Source organism: Rattus norvegicus, chromosome 15, assembly GCF_036323735.1.
Source record: "Rattus norvegicus strain BN/NHsdMcwi chromosome 15, GRCr8, whole genome shotgun sequence".
Lineage (NCBI taxonomy): Eukaryota > Metazoa > Chordata > Mammalia > Rodentia > Muridae > Rattus > Rattus norvegicus.
In genome coordinates this window covers 36010873-36019413 of record NC_086033.1, presented here as the reverse complement: position 1 = coordinate 36019413, position 8541 = coordinate 36010873, and the positions used below count along the sequence as shown (strand labels likewise).

The window sequence follows — 8541 nt, the reverse complement described above, 5'->3', positions numbered from 1 at the left end:
TTGGCTACTGCCTTGCTGTGAGATGTTAGGCAAATCAAACGTTTCAGGGCTAGAGACGTACCTTGAGTAGTTACTGCTCTTGTAGAGGATCTGGATTCAGTAGCCAGCACTGAGAGCACTGAGAGCTTACAGCTATCTGCAACTCTAGTGCCAGGGAACCCAAAGCCCTCTCTGGCTTCTAAAAACACCAGTGTTCTCCTGGTGCACACAGACACATGCAGGCAAACGCTCATACACATAAATATCAATTTTTTTTTTTGCCTGTCCACATTTGGTGTGTTTATTAGCCCACATTTTGAAGCAGTTCATGACCAGCATTGTGCTTTGGGTTTTTGGTCTTGTTTTTGGTTTACAATGAATGAAAGCATCTCTTTAAAAGGCACGTTTTTGGTTAAATAGGCAGGAAAGTTCCCCCACCTTCCTCTTCCCCTCTTTGGAGAGAGAGCATCCCCTTTGCAGTCCTGTACTGCACCCTAGAAGCATTCAGCAAAGCAGCCCTTAGTCTCCCCAACCCCTTTCCCTCCTCCCCAGCACTTGGGATGAGGACCTCACAGCTCACTTGCTCTTCAGATCCTTCAAGGCTGACTCCAAGCTCTTCACATCCCAGATGCTCATGCCACCGTCCATGCCTGTGGTGCAGAACTGCGAGCACTTGGCCTTGCCCCCGCTGAGCACCGAGATTTGACTGACGCTGTTCTTGTGCAGTGAATCCAGGCCAGCCCCTGTGGCTGCACCCCCTTCAGTGCTGCCCTTCTTGTCGAGGTTCTGGAAGCGCTCTTGGGCTGTCAGGCCACGCTGGGAGTTCTGCTTGGGTACATCCAGCCGGCCACCAAAGCTCAATGTCCCTGCAGCGTTGTCATAGGTAAACAGCACCGGGAAGCAGTCGTGGCCTGCCGCTACGAGACTATTTTCTGTGATGAAGGTGATGGCCAGGAGCGGTACATGTCTCAGAGGCCAGGGTTGCCACCGCCATCTTTTCTCAGTATCTACCAGGCACACAGTGCTGTCATGGCTGACCCAAGCAACTCGGCTCCCACTGGCCAAGAAGCAGACACAATGCACCCAGCCACAGCTGCTGCTCGATTCAAACATCAGCTCCCCAAAGGGCATCTTGGAGCCCCATGGTGTAGGGGCGGCCATTTCTCCACCTCCTTGATATAGGCAGAGAAGATCCTGCAGTTGAAGTCACAGGAGCCTGCAGCCAGGAGCACGTTGTTGGGATGCCAGTCCGGGCTAAGGACAGTGGAGCGGATGGGCTTTTTGATGTGTTTGCACACCCACCAGTCATTCTCCTGCTCAAAATAACAGATGGAAATGACACGGGAACCACTGACCATGGCGAACTTGTTCTCACTGGGGGCCCAGCGCACGCAGCGGGCAGCTCGATTATTCCGAAGGATGACCAGTGTGGGCTTCCACGTGCGGCCCTTCAGCGTCCATACATAGGCATTGCGGTCTGTGCCGCAGGTCACAATGCGGTTACTCTCAGGGGCCCAGTCGATGCCTGTCACCTGCCCATTGTGCTCCTTGAGTTCGTGCACCTTGTTCCACTTGGCACTGCTCTTCTCATAGATGTGCACCTCGTGGTTGTTGGGGCAGATGGCGATCTGAGTACGGTCCTTGTTCCAAGCATGGCAGCTGATGGGCTCCACCAGGAAGCTGTGGTAGGTCATAGTCCCTTGTCTCCTGGACCTCGGGTCTCCTCGGCCGCAGTCTCTGGACAGTCGACGCGCCGAACCGACTCTGAGACCCGCGCAACGCCGCAGCCACTTCCTCCAATATCAATCTTTTAAAAAGGCTTTGTGCTCCATTTTAATTTATATCAGATGCTGTGCTGGCTCGTTTTGTGTCAAGTTGACACAAGCTAGAGTCATTTGTGAAGAGGAACCCTCAACTGAGAAACCCACCAGACTGTCCTGAGGGCAAGCCTGTGTTACATTTTCTTACTTGGTGAATGATATGGAATGACTCAGTCCATTGTAGGTGGTGCTGGTCATCCAGGTATTATAAGGAAGCAGGCTGAGCCATGAGAAGCAAACCAAATCTACCATGACTTCTGTATCCGTTTTTGCCTCCAGGTCCTGCCCTGACTTCCCTCAGTGAGGGGCTGTTACCTGGAAGCAGGAGCTGAAATAAATCATTTCCTTCACAGGTGGCTTTTGACCACAGCAATAAACACCCTGTGACAGCTGGTATTTATCAGATCAGCCATTCCATCGGGTGTCTCTGAAGCCATGATGAGAAAGACCCTTTAAGGAATTTACCCTGGGACTTCATCCATCCTGAGCACAACTCCAGTTCCAGAGGCTCTGATGCACTTTTCTGACCTTCAAGGGCAACAAGCACATACGGTATACATACATACATACATACATACATACATACATACATACATACATGTAGATAAAACATTCGCATGAAATGAATAAATCTGTTTTTAAAAAGTCTTAAAACCAAGATAAAACAACAACAACAGCACAAGGAGGCCAAGGGCAGTCATCTCTGAACGAGTTCACTGATAACAATTAAGCAGAAAGGTTTCAGCTCGTTAAGTCTGTCCTGCCGCCCAGACTCCATGAGAAGGTGAGGAGAACTGCATTCTGAGGTGCCTCGGCCAGCTTTCCAAACTGGCTTCCTTAGCTTTGACAAAGGGCTTGTGTCCTTCACAGTTCTGTTCCATCCCGAACCAGAAATCACATGCACTGAGCTGCTGCTGGGAGTTGAGGATGGCAGTGGCCATGGGCCTGTGGCAGAGACAAACTTCATGTCCTGTAGGCCAGGAAGCAGAGAGAAAGAGAAAGAAGCCAGGATCTGCGGCTCCAGTGACCCAAGGACCTCCTATTAGTCTCTACCTCCCACAGTGTCCACCATTTCTGAGTAGTGCCAGTAATGGGACTTAGCATGTGGACTTCAGGGGGACACTCAGCATCAATAATGCTTGGCACTAGGACACACAGAGCCCCAGGTTCTTTTAACTCAGATTCCCAGAGCTGACCTCCATTTCTGCTCCTTCCATATGCCCTTTTCCAGTGTTTTAAAAACAGTTATGATGATGACAGTGGTGGTGGCAGTGTTGGTGGTGGAGATGATTTTATTGGCTTTTTGAGACAGGGTATCTCTGTGTAGCCCTGGCTGACCTGTAACTCACTGTGTAGACCAGGCTTGTCTCAAACTCAGGGGTTTTTCCCTGCCTCTGCCTCCTGAGTACTGGGGATTAAAGGAATGAGCCATCAAACCCCACCTAAGTTCGTTTGTCCATCCATCCATCCATTTGGGTGTAGAGAGAGCACTCGTGCTACAGTGTGAGCTTCAAAAGCAGATGACGACTTTCCGCAGTTGGTTCTCTCCATCCTCCTTGTGGGCCTGGAGAGGAAACTGGGGTCATCGTGCTCAGTGCCGAGCACCTTTACCAATTGAATCACCTCGCCAGCCTTTACCAGGCTTTCAAAAATAACTCTGTACATTTTTGTTTGTTTGTTTGTTTTGTTTGTTTTTTCCCTGATCAGAAAGGCAACACGTGTTCTTGAAGTCATCAGATAAAGAAACGGGATGGAGAGAAGGCCCAGAAGTTAAAGAGCACTTGATGTTGCAACCTGAGAACAGGAGTTCGCATTTCAGCTCCCTAGTGGGCCTCCAGCCTACACACACACACACACACACACACACACACACACACACACACACACACACACACACGTATATACACAAAGACAGACACACTCTCAATTTTTAAAATAAAACATAAAAAATCACAACTGTCCTTTTAAACCTTGCCATGGTATTTTCAAATGACTCTGGCCCTCTGAAATCTTTCTTCTGCCTGCCGGGTCTACCACCTGCCCTATGTCCATCCCAGGCAGCTTTAGCTCCCAGCATCCTGTGCAGCCTTTCGCCTTCTGCTCATGATTTTAGGAAACAGTTTTGTAGAGCTGGAAGCTTCTGTTTCCTGACATGTCCGTGTCACATCCTCCTCTCGCTTTGCTCTAATTCACATTTTCAGTTGGAGCCAACTGTGTTTCGGCCATGTGAAGTGCCCACAAGATACAAGGTGAAAGGTTCTGTTCACTTAAATAATTTTAACTCTGATTTTTCCAAAATGCTTTTTTTTTTCTTCTTTTTTTCGGAACTGGGGACCAAACCCAGGGCCTTGCGCTTGCTAGGCAAGCGCTCTACCACTAAGCTAAATCCCCAACCCCCAAAATGCTTTTTTTTATAATATGCTTCCTCACAAAGGAAAAAGTGAAAATCAGTAGCCATCATGAATACTGTGCAAATGGCTCTTCTTGGAGGGGCTAACGGGTGGGTGAGGGTGGGGGTTCTGACTTCCTGTGATGGGGGTCCTGACTTCCTGTGATAGGGGTCCTGATTTCCTGTGATGGGTGTCTTGACTTCCTGTGAGGAGGGGTGTCCTGACTTCCTGTGAGGAGGGGGGGGTCCTGACTTCCTGTGATGGGGGGTCCTGACTTCCTATGAGGAGGGGGGATCCTGACTTCCTGTGATGGTGTCCTGACTTCCTGAGATGGGGGGTCCTGATTTCCTGTGATGGGGGTTCTTATTTCCTATTATGGGGGGTTCTTATTTCCTGTGATAGAGATTCAAATTTCCTGTGGTGGAATTATGATTTCCTGTGATGGATTTCTGATTTCCTGTGATGGGGGGGGGCTCATTTCTTGTGAATCTGATTAACTTCTAGCTTCAGCCTTAAAATTCAGGCTCTATGAGGTTCTTGCTTTCATACTGTCATGACAGCAAACATCACCTAGGACTTGAGACCTAATGGTCAGTGAAGCTGCTCTGGGGCTTGCTGTGAGAGCGTTCACCTCTTGAAACTTCTTCTTTCCCAGGCTGCCCTCCCTTCCCCACATGCCTTTCCTTAAAGAGAATGAAAATTGCTTGAAAACTGCCCTGCGAGAAGCCAAAAGGGGCTGGAGAGATGGCTCAGCAGTTAAGAGCACCGACTGCTCTTCCAGAGGTCCTGAGTTCAATTCCCAGCAACCACATGATGGCTCACAACCATCTGTAATGGGATCTGATGCCCTCTGATGTGTCTGAAGACAGCTACAGTGTACTCGTATATAATAAATAAATAAATTTAAAATATTAAAAAAGGAAACAAAAAAGACCATACCAGCCTCTGTTTCTTTGTTTCTAAATGGGATACTACTAGAGAACCAATTTAAAACTTGAAATTTTTTTTTCAAAAAAATTGACCGAACCCAGGGCCTTGCACTTGCTAGGCAAGCGCTCTACCACTGAGCTAAATCCCCAACCCCAAAATTATTTAATACACTTTTCCACAGGGAAGGGGCCATGATAGGCACAGAACAAGGGGCCATTGCTGGCATCCCCTCCTCCTCCCCCTCCTCCTCCTCCCCCTCCTCCCCCTCCTCTTCCTCCTCCTCCTCCTCCTCCTCTTCCTCCTCCTCCTCCTCCTCCTCTTCCTCCTCCTCCCCCTCCTCCTCCTCCCCCTCCTCCCCCTCCTCCTCCTCCTCCTCCCCCTCCCCCTCCTCCTCATCTCCCTCATCAGCATCACCACCAGCACCACCATTGTCTGTGCTCCACAGCCTCTGGTACAGGTGTGGTAGGTTGCTCAAATCCACCTGACGTTTATTTCTCCCCAGAGAAGGATTAATGAGAGAACTTTCAACCCTGTAATTCTGGTCCCAGTACGTAACATTTTCTGGACAGAATCCCCTCTAATCCCTTTAATCAACACAGACAAGCATGCCCTTAAGTACACCTCAGTGACCTTGTCAAGAACAAGTAGCATAGGAAAGCTAGACAAATGTCTAAGTCTTACATATTTTTCTCTTATTAGCATATATTAATTATGCATAATAATGCTTTGTTATGATTTTATTGTATGTATATAGTGCATTTTGGTCATATTCCACTCACCCCTGTGACTCTGTTTCCTACGTCTGACTCCCGATAAGCCCCACCCTCTAGCCCTCCTTCTGCATCCATGTTCTTTGTGTGTGTGACTCGATGAATTTCACTTGGGTCATTTACAGGATGTGAGCACCTTACCAGTGGATACACACTGAAGGAGCCTCTTGCACCCCCATCAACATTAACCATTTATAAACTCTGGGGGAGGGTTAGCCCCACAAGTCCTTCTCTTCCAAATGCCAGGAGACTGGAGGCTTCAGTCCTTTGCAGCCTATGCAGGCCAAGGCAGCTACCATGAGTTCACCAGTGTAAGAGACATGCCATACTTAGAAGTCGGTGTCCCACAGGGCTCCCCACTCTTTGCTCTGGCTTTCATTTCCTCTCTGCCTCTTCTTTCCCTTGGAAAAGTTGATGTAGATGTCCCACCATAGCTGTGTATACAACAGCCATTTATTTTCAGCACTCTGATCAGTTATGAGTGTGCAGTACCAGTAAGCACTGTGAAAAGAAGCTTCTGGAACAAAACCCAACGGGAGCACTAGTGTACGGGGAGTAACAGTTTGGATTACGTGAGCATTTTATTTCCATTTACTACGACAATGGCAGTGTTGTGTCAGGAGATGTTTGTGAACCCCAAAAAGACCACCTAGGAGCCAACTCCAGTGAAGTCGCATTGGGGTCTCTTTACTCAGGGAGCTTGGGCTCCCTGCCAACCCCGACACATAGGAAGGTGGAACCCTGAGCCTAGTTTTAGGTAAGCATTTATAGAGGCAAGAAGGGGGTATCTAGCCTCATACACATCTGATTGGGGGGCCATTATGGTGCTGGGAACCCGATTGGTGGTGATCGAAGTGCCAAGGGCGGGCTTGTAACCTGGAGGTGCAGATTTGCTGGGGAATAACCTGAAAACCAGTGTAGATGCAGGTCTTGTTGAGGGCTAATCTGAAACTGGTGCTGGATAGTTAACTCTAGTTCAGCCTTAGGTCAGTTCTCGAAGATGAAGTCTGAACCTAAAAGATCTGGTCTCCTAGCAGGAGCTCTGTACTAGAACCTAGTTTCTCCAGCCATGAGCTTTTGACTGAGTTTACAGTATGCAACATGAATTCCCACCTGTGGAGTGGTCGTCCGATTCAACCAAAAGAGGTGCCCCGCCATGATATACTTGCCACTTTCTTTTCTTTTTCTAAAGATTTATGTAATACATGTCAGTGAACCGTTGCTGTCTTCAGACACACCAGAAGAGGGCATCAAATCTCATTACAGATGGTTGTGAACCACCATGTAGTTGCTGGGATTTGAACTCAGGACCTCTGGAGGAGCAGTCAGTGCTCTTAACCATAAATAAATCTTTAAAAAAAGGATACGTATTTCACAAAGGTTTTTACTGTCTCTCCATTCCACTAACCGTTTCCTTTGTTATACAGAAGGCTTTTAGTTCCGTATGTTCCCACTTGTCAGTTATATCAGGAAGCCCACACTGGTGCTGACATCTTTTTTTTTTTTTAAGATTTATTTATTATATGTAAGTACGCTGTAGCTGTCTTCAGGCACACCAGAAGAGGGCATCAGATCTCATTACGGATGGTTGTGGTTGCTGGGATTTGAACTCAGGATCTCTGGACCAGCAGTCAGTGCTCTTAACCACTGAGCCATCTCTCCAGTCCTGGTGCTGACATCTTGAATATTTCTTCCCTCCTTTTCCTCTAGCAGTTTTGGAATTCCAAGTCTTAAAGTCTTTGGTCCATTTGAAGTTTACTTTTGTGCCGGTGAGAGAGAGAGAGAGAGAGAGAGAGAGAGAGAGAGAGAGAGAGAGAGAGGGAGGGAGGGAGGGAAGGATCTAGCTTCATTATTCCACAGTTTTTGCAGCACCAATTTTTGGAGAGGCTGTCTTTTCTCCAGTGGATATTTTGGAGAACTTTGTCAAAAATCAGGTGACCATTGCTGTGTAGGCTTCTGTCTGGCCCTCTATTCCACTGACTACGTAAGTTTTTCTTTCTTCTTTTTTCCTGACAGTACTGTTGCTATTTCGTGGACTGTGGCTCCATTGATTAACTCAAAGCTAAGGATGATGACACCTCGAGTTTCCTGTCTGGCTCAGGGATGCTCTGAGTGGCGCGTGGGTCTTGTGTGCTTCCGAGTGAATTTTGTTCTTTTCTGTTTCTCAGCAGAATTGCATCAGAATTTCGAAGGGGATTATATTCTTTTGTAAAGATGGCCACTTTCGAGATGTTGACTCTCCTCATCCAGGAGCATGAGAAGTTTTTCCTTCTCTAGAATCTTCCTCAATGTCCTTCTTCAGTGTTTCAAAGTGTGTGTCATAGAAGTCATTTTTGTTGTTTGTTTTTCGTAATTCAAGTGTGTTTTTATTTATCTTTCTCTCTCCCCCTAACATACTGTTTTTGTTTTTGTTGTTGTTGTTATTTTTGTTTTTTTTTTTTAGTCACTTATTTGGGGATTTCATACAATGCACCCAGATCACACTCTTTCCCCATTCTTCCCAGGTTACCCTCTCACCCTTGTGCACTCCTCCTCCCCTCCAAAAACTAAGAGGAAAAACTAAACAAAAAACCTGCCATGTCCAATTCATATTGCCCATATACTCATAGTGGCCTGGTCAAACTCCCAGTGGCTAGTCACTTAAATAAAACT

At 47.4% G+C, this 8541-nt stretch overlaps 1 pseudogene; it reads right to left on the bottom strand.

The window, feature by feature from the left end:
• Positions 1-547: 547 nt before the first annotated feature.
• Positions 548-1741, bottom strand: Arpc1b-ps2 (actin related protein 2/3 complex, subunit 1B, pseudogene 2; annotated as a pseudogene).
• Positions 1742-8541: the final 6800 nt, after the last annotated feature.